This window comes from Nicotiana tomentosiformis, chromosome 1 (assembly GCF_000390325.3).
Source record: "Nicotiana tomentosiformis chromosome 1, ASM39032v3, whole genome shotgun sequence".
NCBI classification, from domain to species: domain Eukaryota; kingdom Viridiplantae; phylum Streptophyta; class Magnoliopsida; order Solanales; family Solanaceae; genus Nicotiana; species Nicotiana tomentosiformis.
Genome location: NC_090812.1, coordinates 114,198,716 through 114,218,617, shown reverse-complemented (window position 1 = coordinate 114,218,617; position 19,902 = coordinate 114,198,716). Strand labels below are relative to the sequence as shown.

Below are 19,902 nucleotides of genomic sequence, written 5' to 3'. Positions count from 1 at the left end.
CGTGTGAATTGTGACTAAGTTTTTCTGTGGTACTGTGTAGTTACCTAATCTTATATGTAACCATGAAATCTCTACGTACTAGAGTAATTTAGCTATGATCCATGTTAGAAATCATGCTTAGGCCACATGCTGACACTGTTGGGACCCACAGAGGTCATGTTACATGTTGAATTAATTGCTTCATTTGAAATTTATACAGAGTCACATCTATTATTTGCATATCATATATCAGCCTTTGTTGTTCTTTATTTATACATCATATCATCACTGTTTGGTCTGATTATCATGATTCTTGTGATACCGAGAGACTGAAGAGATTGATGACTGAGTGAGGCCGAGGGCCTGATTGTGAGGATATTTGTGGGATCGGGATGCGTTATGATCATCCAAAAGGTCATCTTATGCTTTAGAACTCAAATCTGCTCTCTTAAGCCTTTAAAATCTCATTTTTACCCTTCTTGATTTACGTGCACAATCCGGGCAGGTTTCCGTAATGCTTTTATGTTGAAAACTAATGAAAATAAGAATTTTCGTCTTAAAAGTTGATTTTAGTTGACTTTGGTCAACATTTTTGGTAAACGGGCCCGAATCCGTGCTTTGACGGTCCCGGTAGGTCCGTATCGAATTATGGGACCTGGGCGTATGCCCAGAATCAAATTCGGAGGTCCCTAGCTTGAGTTATGAATTTTTGATGAAAATTAAAAGTTTGGAAATTATTTATTTATAAGAATTGATTGATATTTTGCATTGTTAGTATCGAGTCCGTATTTTGGTTCCGGAGCCTGGTACAGGTTCATTATAATATTTAAGACTTGTCGGTGAAATTTGGTGAGAAACTGAGTTGATTTGACGTGATTCGGATGTCCAGTTGAGAAAATAGAAATTTTAAAGTGTACTTGAGAATTCCATTTGATTTGGTGCTAAATTCATAGTTCTAGGTATTATTCTGGCGATTTGATTGCGTGAGCAGGTCCGTATGATGTTTTTAGACTTATGCGCATGTTTGGTTTGGAGCTCCGAGGGCTCGGGTGAGTTTCGGATAGGCTACTGGGTAATTTGCACTTAGAAAATCTGAGATGTTTGCTGCAGCTGCTGTTCTGGTGTGCCCTTCTTCGCCTTCGTGTAGGTAGTGTCGCGAACGCGAAAGGTAAAATGGGGGCAGGGGACTTATCTTCTTTGCGAACGCGAATGACTGGTCGCGAACGCGATCTGTCTCACGTGAACGCAATAGTTTAAAGGACCTGGGGGAGGGGGGGTCATATTCTTTAACGCGAACGCGTCCACTAGGTCACGAAGGCTTGGAGGGAGCTGCCTTACGCGAATGCGTAGAAAGACTCGCGAACGCGAAGGCCTTAGGCCGCTGTGCATCGCGATCGCGACAGGCCTCTCGCAAACGTGATGAAGGCATGTCGAGTGACTTAAAACAGACTCCAAATACGGGTTTAAGCCATTTCTTCAACAATTTTCAAGAACCAAACGGGTAGAGGCGATTTTCAAAAGTCATTTTCTTCCCCAAAGTGTTGGTAAGTGATTCTAAACCATTTTCTTTCAATTACCCATTACATTTTATGAATTATCAACCAAAAATCTATAGTTTTCATGGTAGAATTAGGGGTTAGGGTAGAAACTAGGGATTTCGGAAATTTGAGGATTTAGACCCTAATTTGAGGTAGGATTCCAAAACTAATTACATATTCGGGCTCGGGGGTGAATGGTAAAAAGATTTTGGTCCGAACCTCGGGTTTTGACCAAGCAGGCCCGGGGGCGATTTTTCAACTTTTTGGAGGAAATTTTGGGAAATTTTATTTATGAAATATAATTGATTCTTTTAGCAACATTTGATATTATTGAGTCATTTTTGGATAGATACGAGTGGTTTGGAGGTGAATTCCAAATAAAAAGTTGTGATTGAGAATTAAGTGGCCTTCGGAGCGAGGTAAGTGTTGTGTCTAACTTTGGCTTGAGGGAATAGGTATTGTGTGAGTATTTGCTATGTGTTTGGTTGTTGAATACGATGTATAGTTGAGGTGACGAGCATCTATGCGTTGTGGTCGAGTCATAGCATGCGAGTGAAATTCCATTCTTGCAAATTTGTAGTCTTAAATCTTATTATCCATACTTATTGTTGTTATTGAAATGTTGGGAGACTTGTATCCAGTTCTATCAAGGTTGATAAAACTGTGAATATTGATTCGAGGTTGAGATGTTAAATTGTGAAAGTAATCATTGATAAAATATTGATTTCTTTGTGAAACTACCCTCTATCCGTTGTTATTGATTCTGTGAATTGTGAGGGATAGTGTAAAGCACGAAGGGTGATGTCGTGCGTGATTTATTTATATGGTGAGGAAGAGTGTAAAGCATGATGGGTGATGCCGTGCATGAATTATTTATATTGTGAGGAAGAGAGTAAAAGCACGAAGGGTGATGCCGTGTAGTCTTATTTATTATTTGGTAAGGTTGAGAGTAAAAGCACGAAGGGTGATGCCGGGCCGTTTTTCTTGCTGTTTTAATTGCTCAATTCGTTTAAGGATTTCCGGTTTAATTCTGTCTTTCCATTATTCTCACTCTTTATGTTGTATTCCCACACTGTATGTTCCCCTCCCATTATTCCTCCGTTATTTCTTTATTTACTGTTGTTGCCACTAGCATGATTATACTGTTCAGGTTATATGTGGGTGTCTTGTCCTAGCATCGTCACTACTTCGCCAAGGTAAGGCTCGACACTTACCAGTACATGGGGTCGGTTGTACTGATACTGCACTCTGCACTTTCTGTGCAGATTTTGATACCAGTTCGGGTTGATCGAGATTTTGCTATTAGTCCGCTATCCGAAGACTCAAGGTAGATCTGTCGGCGTTCAGAGACCTTGAAGTCCTCGTCCATATTTTCCATTCTACTGTTTCTTTCATTCAGAGAGTTGTATTTCTTTCAGACTATTACTTGTAGTAAATTCTAGAATGCTCGTGAATTGTGACTCCACATCCGGGTGGTAGTAATTAATACAGTTTTATGATATTTCGCACTTATTATATTTTCTCTTAGTTAATTATAGTTTATTACTTAATGGAAATAAAGAATTGGTTAATGATTCTCTAACGTTAGCTTGCCTAGCAAGTAAAATGTTAGGCACCATCACGGTCCCGTCGGTGGGAAATTTTGGGTCGTGACATGCACGCCGCATCATGTTTATTTGATTCATGCCATGATTGACTTATTATAGCGTTTGGTCTGGAATTTCCCCTCCGGAGTCTGCACATCCTTAGTGAGCGCAGGTACCTACTGAGTGCGAGTGCCGAGCGCGAGTGCCGAGAGAGAGTGCCAAGTAATTGGGAGGACTGAGTGACTGCGAGGACTGAGTGACTGTGAGAACTGAGTGACTGGGAGAAATGAGTGAATTGATATTCTGAGAGTATGCATATGGTTTATTCACTATGTTTTATTTCATTCGACATGCACAGTTGACATACATGCATATAGATGCATTTTCCTCATGTTGTATGGTATCACGTCATTCATGAATTCTCATACAAATTGATATGTAAGCATAAAGATATACTTTCCTCATGACATTTGATAATGAAACATTTACTTGTTGAAAGGTTTTGGGAAGCAAATCATGGTTTTAAAACTTACTCATATTTTGGTGTTTTCAGTAAAAGATTTAGGTTTTAGGGTTTTATTTATAAAACATGCTTATTTTCCCGTAACTGTGAACGAGTTGAGCATCATACCTCTGGGTTAGTTTTCTTGTAATATTTTTATTATTACTATTATGAACTGTTGTTGGTTATTGTAGTTGGACTTTGGCCCTTGTCACAGATCATCACTACTTTCAACCTAAGGTTAGGTTTTTACTTGTTGAGTACATGGGGTCGGTTGTACTCATACTACACTTCTGCACCTTGCGTGCAGATGTTGGATGCTGATGTTGCTGCGTACGGCAGGAGCTGGATCTGAAAATATACCTGCATTTCAGTTATGGCTATTACTTGTCCTTGATAGAATTAGATTCGAATTCGGTTCATTTATAATTCAAACAGATGTTGTAATTATTTCAGTTCAATCTTGTAAAAATCTAAACCTTAGAAGCTCATGATTTGTACTACCAGTCCTTGAGAAATTCTTGTATAAAGCAGTTGTATTATCATTTCTTCTCTTAATCAATCTCATTAAATTGGATAGTTTTTAATTGGCTTACCTAGCGGGTTGGATTAGGTGCCATCACGGCTAGTTGGATTTTGGGTCGTGACAAGTTGGTATCAAAGTCCTAGGTTCATAGGTTCTACGAGTCATGAGCAAATTTCTAGTAGAGTCTTCCAGATCGGTATGATGACGTCCATACCTACCTTTGAGAGGCTATAGGGCATTTAGGATAAACTTCCTGTCTTTCTTTCCTTAACGTGTGACATTGATTCAGCTTGAAGCATAACTCTTTTAATCCCTTCCACACATTTGGGTGTGCCTATGAGCGCTCGGTATCAGTTGTGCATCGTCGACTTGTGATTCCATGGATGGGGTGCGAGATGTGATTCTGGTGTGCTGATGATGGGCCAGTCTAGAGGACTTCATGCCAGATTTTGACTGTAGCTTGAGCACGGGAATTTTAGATGTGTGAGCACGTGCTTTTGGAATTATAAGTCCGGTAGTATCCCTTTTAGTGGAATTTGTGGATCAATGGGGGTTGGATGACCATATGATGAGTATGCTCTGACTGCGAGATTGCGTTCAGATAGTTTGAATGTGATGGGAAGAGTTTGTGTGGGATGTGAAAAGGACTATTGGATGATTGACTTCTGTCTTGATGTGACTTATAGTCTCGAGTTATGAGTGTGTTGAAAGATTTTTCATGTTGTTTAATTATGGAATGAAGTAGATTTTCATATCTTATTGTGAGTTCAGACTCAGGAAGATTAAGTGATGGTGTAGTAGTTGTGGTTGTGAAAGGTTATAGAGAGATGTTAGTTTGAAGCTAAGCAGGTGGGTTATCACCTGTGAGGTAATCTACAGATGTGTGATCCTTATGATGTTGTGTGGATGCTTTCTTCTCTACCAGTGGGTTATATTTGTGCGATTTGAGTTTGGACCAGTTGTAATAATTGACCTGACCATCACGTGGATGTATGCGAGCTTAGTAGATTATTTGAGATACTATATGGTTTGTGTTATGTGAGCTTATGAAGGATTTAGTTGAATCTTCCTACGGTATTATGGTAGTAACAAAGTATGGGTATTGCGAGTTATTGAGTGTTTTGATCTATGGCTTTGAGCCAAGTAGGGGAGTCTGCTATTACCGATTTGATTGCATGGTTATGTGTTGTGCTGGTTTCAGTTTGAGGCATACTTGAAAATCAGATGTGACTTGCGTAGGTTGAGATTGAGGATGATTGAGTTGGGAATACGGGTTATGTGACACTTTATGGGTATATGGGAATCATGGGATGATTGAGTTGTTATTGGTGAAGGATGTAGTGTGCGTGGAGTAGGAAATTGCTTGGTTATTTAAAGGTGTGGATTACTTTTTTGGGTGTTGTCGTGCTAATGGGGCATAGGTCGTTCGGCCCATTTGGTCGGTGCAATTAAGATTTGAGCAGAATGGATGACTCTCGAGAATGTTCTAATAGACTCAATATTTGTATGTAGCAATTAAGAATTTTGCGAATTTGCATATGGCTAGAATCTGAGATTTAAGTTGGATGGTGTCGAGACTTGTGTCATTCCTATATCATTATGGATTCTACATTTCAGAATCAGGAATGTGAAGGAAATGACTTTAGATTCACAGAAGGTCTCTTCAGAGTGAGTGTCTCGGTTGTGGTACTTTTGGGGTGCTTAAGAGGGAATACACCACTTTATGGGCCTTAAGGCATTGTGGTTTTATTCTAGGATCTTGTGGGGTGAATTTTGGTTGAGGATCATGGTATTATAGCGAGGAGAAGTGTCAACTTGAGAGTAATTCGGAAGGAACATGGAGAAAATATGACAACTTGGTAGTAGGTTGGATCAGCACGGTAATGGGTATGATCGGTTCCTTGGGTACCTATGATGTGGTGAATCTCTACATGTGTTTTGTGGTAATAATCTTGGGCTTGGCTACCTGTGTGGCTTGGTTGAGTTGGAGATATTCAGGTCTGATGGCTTGGTTATGTGCAAATGGGTTTCGAAGAGTTCTCGATGGTTTTTACCATAGTTTGAGATGGATATTTCCTACCGGCATGAAGAGCATGTTGCGTATTGTGATTTTCTCCTGGATGGGATCAAATGGAAGGTTTCTGACTGATCAGATATGTATTATGATGGTGACTCAGAGTTGATTATGAGATTCTCGTACTTTTCATATGATGGCATGATGGATGCGGTGTGTTGTGTGGGATTCAGATTTTCATGTGCATGACCACGGTATAGTTTTGAAGGGAATGTCATGAATTCTTAGGCAACATGGTCGGTTTGGATGTCTAGATGAATGCTATTACTACTTGGTATTTCCTGAGAAGGGTGCATATTTCTGAAGGTGCACTGTGTTTTGACTTACGGATGCTTCATTGGTATTACGGTACTCGCCCCGATTGATCGACTACTGATATTCATATCTTTCTATGTGGCGTGGGAGAATTATAGAAGTATTTATCATGGGAATGATTATGTACGAGGGATGTGTTAGTCATTCGAGTAATTGAGTTGGGATCGGCTATGGTAATTCAGGTGTTCTACAAAGTGGGAGACTAGGAGTTCTCAGAACCAGACTGTTTTGGGATTGTGAACTGTAGAAGTGTGGCCAAAGTTATCTAGATGGTGGTACGTGTTATGGTTAGATCATTGTGGACTTTTGGGAGAGTTATTTATCTATTTGTGGAGGACCATAGTTGATTCGGGGCCCATTGGTAGGCCCAATGAGGATATGTATTCTATACCGGGTCGGATTGGTTGACTCCGTACTGTAATTATTGAGGGATGTACCATTCGGTTAGAGTTTAGTTTATTCGTGTTTTGATATGTTCTATGAGTTACTACTCTATGCTACGAGGGGTTGTGATTCGTTGGTTATATGCACAAATGGTGCGGTTCTATTTAGGCCTTATAGCAAAATTTGAGCGAGATGGGCATTAGGATGTTGAATGATTGATTTGCGCATTGGTTATGTTCTTTCCGGACTGTGGTATTGTGTTATTTTCTTCTCAATGGTTATGGTCATGCACTTGTGTACTTGGCGTCGAATTGCTTATGGTTGTTGATTTTGAGCATGGTGGCTTGAGGTATTTCATATGGACCAGTGTTTGGATGGGGTCACGCATTGCAACTAGGTTATGTTGGGATATGATCCTATGGTATGTGATGGATTCTTAGCATTGCGTTGTGCTGGTACTTGCCGAGCTTGCGTGACGGTCCTCTCATTTGAGTCATTTTTTCCATGTTTGAGTACATTTGAGTTGTTTCTTATTGGTGCATGGATTGCACAGGTTGTGATTCTAGGTAGTATTGGTGTGACATGTCAATAGGATAGCTGGGCTTGATAAAGTAAGGTCATTGGACCTAGAATGGGTGGTATTGAATTTGTTTGTGGTATATTTAGAAAGATAGTGTTGTTGATCGGCTTAGAAATTGGCTATAGTTCTTGTCGAAGGAGAGAGAGCTCCATGACTTATGGATATGATAAGTGGTTATGAATTTTTGTGTGTTTCTTTCATTATCGGCAGTGTAAGAAGGTTTTAGAATGAGGTCTTGCTTGATATGAGGTTTATTACCTGTATCGGGTTTGTTTTGAGGAATATTATGGTCGAATATTATTGCTATAAGTATTTCAGATATGTGGTATATCATATGACTATGTCTTGGGCTATGGTTATGTCTTGATACAGCTTGTTCAGACTTATACAGTGTGTGGATATGAGATTCGGGTCTTGTAGGGAATTTTGGATGTTGGAAATTAGGTTCCAAGGTTTATGGGCTAAGGTTGGATTAAGGATATTCAAATTGGTTGTGTCGTTGGGCTTATATGAATTAGGGTGACGTAGGATCACCCCTGGTTATGTGCATGGTAAGGTTACACAGTGATTGATGGCTTTAGAACAACTCTTGGCACGTTTGAGGACAAACGTATGTTTAAGTGGGGGAGAATATAACGACCCGACTGGTTGTTTTGAGCATTTGCTATTCACTCGGTAGTTTGAGGGGATGACTAGCTCTGTATGATGTATTATGACTTGTGTGAATCGTCGGTTTTGGTTTTTAGGTTATTCGGAAGTGATTTGGAAGAATGAATGTCATGTTTTTAAGTTAGAAGAGTTGATCAAGTCTGACTTTTGTGTATTTGACCTCAGAACGGTGTTTTGATTGTTCTGTTAGGTCCGTATGGTGATTTTGGACTTGACCATATGCCCGAATTTGCATTTGGATATTTCTAGAAGGTTTCAACGTGAATTGGCGAAAGTTAGAAATTTGAAGGTTTGGAAAGTTAATAAGTTTGACCGGGAGTTGACCTTGATGATATCAGATTCAGATTGTGGTTCCGGAAATTAGAATAGCTTCGTTATGTCATTTGGGACTTGTGTACAAAATTAAGTTCATTCCGGGTTGATTTGATATGTTTCGGCGAGAGTTTTGATAATTGAAAGTTCATTTAAGTTCGAATTGAGGTGCAATTCGTTGTTTCGATGTTGTTATGTGTCATTTGAGGCCTCGAGTAGGTCCGTGTTATGTTGTGGGACTTGTTGGAATGTTCGGACATGGCCTCGAAGGGCTCGAGCGTGTCTCAGACCATTTTTCTTCATGTTTTCAATGCTGGTATGTTCTGGTTTCTAGTGCCTCGATTGGTCTTCGTGATCATGAAGTATGTGATGTGATTGCGTAGAGGAAACCTTAGAGCTGGCAGATTCTTAATCGCGGTTGCGATTGGAGAACAGCGATCCTGTACCTTAGAGATGGTTATTGTCCGCGTTCGCATGGTGTAGGCAGTGTTCACATGGTGTTAAGAATGGGCAACTGGGAACTGGAATTTCTTCTACTCATTCGCGTAAGAGGTGATGCGTTCGCGAAGGGTGGGAGTCTGTGTGCTTCGCGTTCGCATGGTTCAATTCACGATCGCATAAAGTATTTGTTGGAGGCACTATTGTTTGTTCTTCGCTTTAGCGGATCTTTGTACACGATTGCATAAGGTATTTTCTGGGGAAATGCTTTTCCTTTTTCACGAGCGAGATGTTATTTCCACGATCGTGATTCATTAATTCGCCAAGTGATTCTAAAGTACTCTATTTCGAAGGTTTCAGGCATTTTTGCATATTTGGAGCTATGGAGCTCGGATTGAAGAGATATTTTAGGACTTTCACCATTTGGATTGGGGTAACTGTTCTCTACTCGGTTTTATTTATATTTCATGAATCTATCTTCATTTTAAGCATTTGGTTGATGATTTCAAAAGAGAAAGTTGGGGGGTTTTGACTAAAGTTTCATAGAGCAAATTCTTGAGTTTTGATCATCGATTCGGAGTCGAATTTGAGTAAAACTAGTATGGTTGGACTCGTAATTGAATAAGTTATCGAATTTTGTGAGTTTTTCGGGTTTCGAAGTGCGGTCCCGAGTTTGACTTTTTGTTGACTTTGGGATTTTGATTAAAGATTCGACCTTTATCATTTGTAATTATTTCCTTGGGCTTCATTTGATGTATTTGAGTTACTTTTGGCTAGTTTCGAGCCGTTCGAAGGTCGGTACGAGCAAGATGGCATTTTTGGAGCATCGTTCGCCTTACTCGGTATTGGATTTCGTTTATTCAAGGTAACTAATACTTCTAAACTTGGTGCTGAGGGTATGAACCCCTGAATATTCGTGATTTGTATTTTGTGTTGAGGTGACGCATATGCTAGGTGACGGGCGTGTGGGCGTGCACCGTGCGAATTATGACTTTGTTTTTCTGTGGTACTTTGTAGTTACCTGATCTCATCTATAATCATGAAATATCTACGTGCTAGAGTAATTGAGTTGTGATCCATGTTAGAAATCATTCTTAGGCCATGTGCTAGAACTGTTGTGACCCCCAGAGGTCGTGTTGCATGTTGAATTAATTGCTTAATTTGAAAATTATACTCAGTCATAGCTATTATTTGCATATAATATCACAGTCTTTGTTGTCCTTTATCTATACATCATATCATCACTACTTGGGCTGATTATCATGATTTTTGTGAGCACGAGAGACTGAAGAGATTGATGACCTAGTGAGGCCGAGGGCTTGATTGTGAGGATATTTATGGGATCGGGTTGCACGCCGCAGCATATTTATTTGATTCATGCCATGATTGGCTTATTATAGCGCTTGGGATGGAATTGCCACTACGAAGTCTGCACATCCACAGTGAGCGGAAGTACCTACTGAGTACGAGTGCGAGTGCCGAGTGATTGGGAGGACTGAGTGACTGTGAGGAGTGAGTAATTGGGAGGACTAGGTGAATTGATACTTTGAGAGTATGCATATGGTTTATTCACTATGTTATATTGCATTCGAGATGCACACTTGACATACAAATATAGAGATGCATTTTCCTTATGCTTTACGGTATCACGTCAGTCATGACTTCTCATACACATTGACATATAGGCATAGTGATGTACTTTTCTCATGCCATTTGATAATGAAACATTTATCTGTTGAAAGGTTTTGGGAATAAAATCACGGTTTTACAAACTTACTCATATTTTGATTTTTTTCGGTAAAAGATTTGGGTTTTAGTGTTTCATTTGAAAAACATGCCTATATTCCCGTAACTGCGAACAATTTGAACATCATACTTCTGGCTTATTTTGCTTGTACTATGAATCGTTGCTTTTTATTGGAGTTGGACTCTGGCCCTTGTCCCAGCTCGTCACTACTTGCAACCTAAGGTTAGGATTGTTACTTATTGAGTGCATGGGGTCGGTTGTACTCATACTACACTTTTGCACCTTACGTGCAGATGTTGGATGCTGATGTTGATGCGTAAGTCGGGAGCTGGATCTGAAGGTGTTCCTGCATTCCAGTTATGGCTATCACTTATCCTTGGCAACATTAGATTCGAATTCTGTTCATTTACATTTCAAACAAATGTTGCAATTATTTTACTTTAGTCTTGTAAAAATCTAAACCTTAGAATCTCATGATTTGTACTACCAGTCCTTGGAAAATTCTTGTATCAAGAAGTTGTATTATCATTTATTCTCTTAATCAATCTCATTAAAAGTTGTAACAACTATAGGGGTATCAAATTACTGAGTCATACCATGAAAGTGTGGGAGAGGGTGGTGGAAGCGAGGGTGAGGATGACAGTGTCTGTATCCGACAACCAGTTTGAATTCATGCTGGGTCGTTCGACTACAGAAGCTATACACCTTGTTAGAAGGTTGGTGGAACTATATAGAGAGAGGAAGAAGGATATGCACATGGTGTTTATTGACCTAGAGAAAGCGTAGGAGAAAGTTCCTAGAGAAATTCTCTGGACATGCCTGGAGGCAAAAGGTGTGTCGGTTCCCTACATTATGACGATTAAGGACATGTATGATGAGGCTAAGACTCGGGTTAGGACAGTAGGAGATGACTCTGAGCATTTTCCGGTTGTAATGGGGTTACACCAAGGTTCTGCGCTCAGTCCGTTCTTATTCTCTCTGGTGATGGACGCGTTAACACACCATATTCAAGGGGATGTGCCATGGTGCATGTTATTCGCCGATGACATAGTTCTGATTGATGAGTCGCGAGCCGGTGTAAACGAGAGGATGGAGGTTTGGAGACAGGCTCTTGAGTCTAAGGGTTTCAAGCTGAGTAGGACGAAGACAGAATACCTAGAATGTAAGTTCAGCGCTGAGCCAGAAGAAGTGGGCGTGGATGTGAGACTTGATTCGTAGGTCATCCCGAGTAGAGGCAGCTTCAAGTACCTTGGTTCGGTTATCCAGGGGGGGGGAGATCGATGAGGATGTCACACACCATATTGGAGTAGGATGGATGAAATTGAGGTTAGCATATGGAGTCCTGTGTGGCAAGAGAGTGCCACCGATACTCAAAGGTAAGTTTTATAAAGTTGTGGTTAGACCGACCATGATGTATGGGGCTGAGTGTTGGCCCGTTAAGAACTCACATATCAAGAAGATGAAAGTAGCAGAAATGAGGATATTGCGGTGGATGTGCGGGCATACTAGGATAGATAAGATTAGGAATAATGATATTCGGGAGAAGGTGCATGTGGCTCCCATCGATGACAAGATGCGGGAAGCGAGGCTTAGATGGTTCGGACATGTTCAGAGCAGAAGCCCAGATTCTACGGTACGGAGGTGTGAGCAGCTGGTTACAGAGGGCACGAGAAGAGGTATAGGGCGGTCTAAGAAGTATTGGGGAGAGGTGATCAGACAGGATATGGCGAGGCTCCATATTTCCGAGGACATGACACGTGATAGGAAGATATGGAGGTCGAGTATTAGGGTTATAGGTTAGGAGATAGTTGAGTTGTGCCTTACTTTGTAACATGGTGGGACTAGCCATGTAGGGTTTTTGCCTAAGATAACTAGTGGAGAATGTTGTGGCGTACTAGTTCGCTTTTCAGTGCAGGTCCTATTTACTAGCTATCGTTTTTGCTTTACATCCTTCTTCTAGATTTCATGGTGTTCCTAATTTTCTTATGACTGTTATGGTGATACTAATATTTACTAATATTGTCTCCCGTTCTTTGCATCTTTCTTATGGATTTCATGGTGTTCCTATTAATCCTATGATTGTTATTGTGATACTAATATTGTCGCTCTTTTTGTCTTCTTTTTTTTTTTAACCGAGTGTCTTTCAGAAACAACCTCTCTGTGTACACACTACCCTCCCCAGACCCCATTAGTGGAATTTTACTGGGTTGTTGTTGTTGTTGTTGTTAATTGGCTTACCTAACGGATTAGGTCTAGTTGGATTTTGGGTCGTGACAGTTCAAATCAACAAGTTGTTCCAATAGGGAATGTATAATAAAAATTACAACCATCTCCGCAAGTCATAAAATAGTAAAAGCACATACGGTGAGTCTTATTTAAGGGAATTGGGATCTAGAAAGCAAAATGATGTATAGCCGGTGTACCCACTCGTCACCTTGCGTACACGACCTTCACATAACACAAATGACATAATCAACCTAAATCCTAAGGGGTAATTTCTCTTACACAAAGTTAGGCAAGATACTTACCTCAAACAAGCCCAATCGATACACTAGAAGCTCCATCCTACTCAAATCATCCTCCGAACAACTTGAAACTAGCCAAAAGCAACTCAAAATCATCAAATAATGCCATAAGAAGCAAACCCAATTGATAAAGGTCGAATCTTTACACATTTATCCAAAGTCACCCAAAATTTTAAACTTGGGCCCGCACCTCGGAACACGACAAGACTCACAAAATCCGAAAATCTATTCAATTACGAGTCCAACCATACTAATTTTACTCAATCCCGACTCTAAATCGATGTTCAAAACTCAAAAATTCTCTTTTGGAAAGTTTAGACAAAAAACCCCAATTTATCTTTTGAAATCATCAATCAAATGCTAAAATAAAGCTGGAATCATGTAATATAATCAAAATCGAGTAGAAACTTGAAGAACATCCTTGAATTCTCCCAATCCCAAACTTTCACGATGAGATAAACTCCAACAACATTAATAACCAAAAATGCTCAGTTGTTCTACCTCATTTCTTGTGCCAGGAGATCTTGAAACTCGCTTTTGATACCTCCAAGAAATCTTGAAACTTGCTTTTGATACCTCCATTGAATCATTCCATTTGACCTTATAATGAAGGAGATATGTGGGTTTTAATATTTGAAAATAGTGCAGATTTTAAAATACGAATGCAGTGGTAATTTAGTAATTAATCTGAAAAATCTGGCAACCCAATGTATAGTAAAATGACCATAAATTTCTGATACGATGTCGAAACTTGATGATTTCAGTTGCTATGGTTCCAAAATTATGATACGGATATAATGGTTTAGTCGAAATACGAATAAAAGGCCGTTTGTTCAATATGGTAACCTTTATGCTCAAATTGATGTCGAAACCGAAAACAATCACCATACAATCCAAACTTATCCACAACTCATTGAAATTTAACCAAACTTTGTGAACATGTCCAAAATAATCATAAAAACTTATTGAAATAATTAAAACATGATTTCGAGTCCGTTTACCTAAAAGTCAAACCTTGGTCAACTTTTCCAATTTAAAACTTCGGAAACGAGAATCATTATTCCAAATCAATCATGAACCGCTCGAAAACCGAAACCAACCTTACATGCAAGTTATACTACATAATATCAAGCAATTTGACGTCTCAAATCACAGAATAGAATGCTAAAGCTCAAAACGACTGATCGGATCGTTACAAATATAAAGTATTAATATCTTGTTAATACTTAATCAGCTCGATATAACTTCCATTATGTATTCCTAATAAATATTTAGAACAAGTATGAAACTATATTCTCAGTGTTAAACCTTTTCGGTAATCTTGTAGTTGTAACAATGATACAAATATCGTTATCAGACATAAGCCCGTGCACAAGGGTGAAACTAACTTGGAGAAAGGGGTTTTAATTGAATTCCTCCGTTGAAAATAACCCTTTTTAAATAGGGTAAAAATTAGCTTTTCGAATTATTTATAAGTTGTTAAATGCATTCGACATGAAAAGCATTTATAGTAATGTGGTAAAGGGGGTTCAGAAACTGATCTACGTCACAAGTACAAATGCCAAATGTGACTCTTTTGAATCCTCTTATAGAAAATCTTGGGTCTGCTTGTCCGTTCTATGCGCAGGCACTAACCATTTAGTATATTTATATAAAGGGGAGGTTAATAACCTTAATGGATAAATTATATGTCGTATGCATTTTTAGAATTTTCAAGCAATCACAAAATCTTAAGATATTTTGGGAGAATATCAATATTTAATTATACGAAGCAAATTTGATTCTATCTCAGATTTGGAGGAGAAAGTAATTTTTACGTGTTAATACTTTGATTGTAATATTTGTTCTGCAATTCCAAATTTTATAATAAGAATAATAATGTGCTATCTCTTTTGAAATGTGGCTCTATGTGAATTTATTGATAATTAATTTCTTCCCTTAAAAAATCTTGATATTAAATATGATTAATTCGTGCTTACTATATAATAAATTGAATTTTAATTCATCAAAACTACTTACCATATGACATATAATTAGAAATAAGAAAGATTCTATCCATGCATGTATAAAAGGTGTCTTGGAACCACTCTTGCATCAAGAAAAGAAGAAACAACTACTTAAATCTCGTATAGTAATTCAAGTATGGCATCTCAATTTACTTTGCTTCTCTTGTTCATTGCTTCAATAGGGCTCATTCAAGTCTCTTTGGTAGGTTAACAGTTTATCTATTTTTCTTCACATTGATAATAGAAGAATATAAATGTTCAATTGATCAAGAGTGACCAAGGTGTCGTTAGGATTAATATTTGAATTGTGACTCCTATAATGATTGTTTTTTCTTAATTGTCTTATATTAAAACCTCTAAATTGACTCATTGTTTTCTTCCCTTTTTGTGGAATAAACAGGCAAGACAACATTTTGATGCTTCGTTTTTGGCGAAACCTCCTGTTGGCCCAACAACATGCCCAGTTCCTACAGCTCGTATGTTTTTTTTAATTAGTAATTTATTTTGAATTGATTTTTTTTATTTATTTTGATTGATAACTCGGTATTTTCTTATGTATTATCTAGAATGTTCAAGTGCATGTGACCAACGATGCTCCGCAACATCGCATAAGAATAACTGTTTAATGTTCTGCAACATGTGTTGTAATTGGTGCCAATGTGTTCCACCGGGTACATTTGGACAAAAAGAGTGTTGTTCATGCTACAACGATTGGAAGACGGAGCAAGGGACACCAAAGTGTCCTTGAAACTTGAGACCAATTCTTGATAATACCCTCTTTTGTGGGACTTCATATGTATTTTCTTGTTATGCAGTGATTCTTATATCATGAAACGCACATATATTTATTGATAAAAATGAGATGATTTATACTCAAAAAATTTCTATGACTTATTTTAGACCATAATTTTTTTTAAAAGTCTTTCTTTATTTATACTAGATGGAAAGAGTAAAGATTTTACGGTAGGCAATTACACAAATTAAAAAACTTCCATTTTTATACTCTATCCGTTCTCTTTTACATATCTAATATACCAAAAATAATTTTTTTTACTAGTACACTTTAATAAATCAAGAAAAAATTAATTATTTTTTAATTTAGGCTTATTGTTACGTAACAATTTCTCGAACTCTGAGTACTAGTAGTCAAATTTAGATTTCTAAAATACCATTAATAAGAAAAATCTAGTAAATATAAGGAAAGTGTACACAATGCAAATTGAACAAATAGAAAGAATTAGGCCAAATTCATAATCGGCCTTTTAAACTTATATGAATTTTTCTGTGAGATACTTTAACTTGGATTTCTTTTTATTAGACACCCAAACATTAACAAATATGTCCCTATTAGAACATTTTTGATAACCGACTATAAATAAAAAGTATGTACAATACACTCGTGGATGATATGGAAAAATAATAAATTAAATGAGGACATGTAGCATTTCAGTCCAAATATTATTAAAAGAATATTTGGCCGAAATTCTCATCAATGGTAGCTGAAAAATTATCTCTGTTGACCCTTTTTGCTTCATCCATTTCATCTAATATTCAAATTAATGTTTGCAAAATAGTTAAATTTTTAAGAAAGATACAATGGAATCCTGAGAGAAATAAGCTTTCACGAAGAATAAGAAAGTACCAAAGGTGAATAATGGCTGAGAATGGTAGTTAGGTGGTAGGAATTGAAAGAAGAAGAACAACGGGAAAAACTTATTTGTAAAGAAATATAAATGAGAAATAAGCGGAGAGAAAAATAATTATTTAAAAAAAATATTACAATAGATCCACGCACTCAGAGTAAGTGAATATCCTTTAATGGACAAATATAATCAAACTTGTCCAATACAAAACCTGAAATCAAATTCCATCTAAAAGCGGTGCAACATAATTCTCATTCAAATCCAAATAAAATCAGTTCTTAAGAATGATCTAAAAGTTTCAATTGCTTTGAGTTCTGTCACGACCAGTACTTCTCAACTTCGGGACCGTGATTGCACCTAAGATTTCATTTGCTAGACAAGTCAATGTTAGATATATCTATTAACTATTTTTAACAATTTTCAAATTAAATGACAGTAATAAAATCGAATACTGAAATACGAAAATAAACTAATAAGTGATGAAATCCAAATACAAATCCAGGAATTGGTGTCACGAATATATGAGCATATAGAATACTACAAATAATGGTTTGGAATAAACATAACTGTCTGAATCAAAATAAATAACTAAAATGAAGTACAAGTGGACTATAAGGTTGCAGACGCCGTGCAACTATACGTCAAGTCTCCTCTGATAGCTAGATCCGAGCATGTAATGACCCGATCGGTTATTTTGACTATTGTAGCCTTGATCCCATATTTATTGACTTCTCTATGTTATATTGTGATTATGTGATTTGCCGGAGGTGTTTGGTTCTGGTTTCGAGTGAGCTTCGGAGTGAAATGGGACACAAAGTTCCTAAGTAGGAGTCTTAAGTTGATAGAGTTTATCGTAGTTTGACTTTTATGTAGACGACTTCGGAATAGAGTTTTGTCCGTCCGAATAGCTCTGTATGGTGATTTTGGACTTAGGAGCATATCCAGATGTTGATTTGAAGGTCCGTAGGTCGTTTCGGCGTGAATTGGCGAAAGTTGGAAAGTTGAAGGTTTGGAAGGTTAGCCCATTTAGTTGGGCCACAAATGATGAGCTCACTTTATTAGGCCCAATATGTCATCTTCCTAGAGACCCAGTTTGGTGCCACGTGTCAAATGATGTGGCACGCCAAGTCAAATGGAAGAGCCAATAGGATCATGCCACGTGTCAAAAAGACAAGGCATACCAAGTCAAATTAAAAGGCCAATGAAATCGCACCACATGTGCAAGTGACATGTGAAGTTAGCCTTAATTTCTGTCATGCTGATAGTTTCAGATTTGTTCGACTTCACCAAAGGTTTTATATCTTGATGTAGGAACCTTGGAATCGCAAAACGTTTGATTTCTCAGAAACCAGAGTTCAAGATCTACAACATATCCGAAATTTAGATTTAAACACTTTTAGGATCGTTCTAGATTAGGTTTTGAAGTCAGCTATATATTCTAATACACCAACAGTTTAATATTTTTGCGGTTGCACCTAAACTTTTGTATCTCGATGTTTGAATGTCGGAATTGAAAAACATTTTAATTGATAGAAATTAGACTTAGAGAGCTTCGTTCTCATCAAAAATCATAGCCCGAATCATGCTAGATTATTGTAGGCAATACTTTGAACTCACTTTTCAAATGTGACACGCCTTGGTAGGTAACTATTATTCTTGTCCTTGTATTTTTTTTATGCCTTCCTTTTTGTTGTTGTAGGCAATGGAGATATCTTCGTCAATAAGGTTAGACGCATATAAAAGGAAAAAATCATGGAAACAAATTTAAGGACAAATCTTCAACCTCATATGGAAGGACAAATCTATGACGGTATATGGAAGGACAAATCCATGACAGCATATAGAAGTATCAAATCCATGACAACATATAGAAGGATCAACTCCATAACAACATAGAGAAGGATCAACTCCATAACAACATACAGAAGGATCCAATCCATAACCGCACATAGAAGTGTCAAAAAGAGTAGTAAATTTGCAACAATATATAGAATGACCAATTCATGGTAACCTATGAAAGGATAAATCCTCAACAACATATAGAAGGATCAAATCTGTGACGAGACCAGCTCAAGGTGAAAAGGGACTTAAATGTCCACCTTAAGATTGGAAAATCATAGTTCCTTTTAAGGACAAATATGTGAAGAGGCCAACTTAAGGTGCAAAGGGACTAACATATCCACTTAAGATTGGAAAATTATAAAGCCTCAACTTAAAGGCTTGGTGGATTTTAAACTTCAACTTGAAGAATTATCAGACTTAAAGATTTTAACTTGAAGATTTGGAGGGCATACATATTTCAACTTGAAGACCGGTAAATATGACGACCGACAGACTTGAATATTTCAACTTGAAGACTTAGAGGGCTTAAATACTTCAACTTGAAGACTGGCGAGCTTGAAAACCGACGGACTTGAATACTTCAAACTGAAGGCGTAGCAGCCAAGAAATATTCAACTTGACTTGGCATTAAAAAACTTAAACTTGAAGATTTGGCCTTCTACCAAAAGATTACATCCATCCATCAGAGATGCCAATTTGCTATTGAGGCTTGCCCCCATTTAACCATCAATCTTTGATAAGGCACAAAGTTCAACGAAAGAATACATGTAAGCCCGATTTTCTTAAGTTCCAATTTTATGGATTATATTCCATCATGCTTTATTCGAATAACGATTGGGGCAATATGTATCTTTTGAACTCATGCGAATGAACTTAGAATGAAACTCTAAGTTGCCTACGTACCTCAGTGAAGAGGATCAAGTCATACCATAGTTCATAATGGATGAGTTTTCTTTTTATCCTAACTTTTTCCTAGGCCACCTCTTTCGAGGTTTTCAACCTAGCGGACTTTTTTTTCTTTGGGACGTATACAGTTTATACTCTTGCGGGTCGGGAGTGTAGGAAAATACAGTTTAGGCTTGTGCGTCAAGGAGCATTGCAACTTCAAGGATAATACTTCTTCAAAAACTCGCCATTGATAGGGCCGATTCTCTTGCCATCTGCATCAACCAGCTTGTAATCCCCACTTGAGTAAGCTTCTTGTACGACTTATGGTCTATCCCATTTTGAAGTGAA

The 19,902-nt window shown here is 37.9% G+C and overlaps 1 long non-coding RNA gene across 1 annotated transcript; it reads left to right on the top strand.

Annotated features, from left to right (window-relative positions):
* The first annotated feature begins 15,291 nt into the window (after positions 1-15,291).
* LOC104108819 (uncharacterized) lies at positions 15,292-16,062 on the top strand. The gene is made up of 3 exons (XR_011408211.1): positions 15,292-15,383; positions 15,582-15,657; positions 15,748-16,062. It is a non-coding gene; the product is annotated as an uncharacterized lncRNA (long non-coding RNA).
* Positions 16,063-19,902: the final 3,840 nt, after the last annotated feature.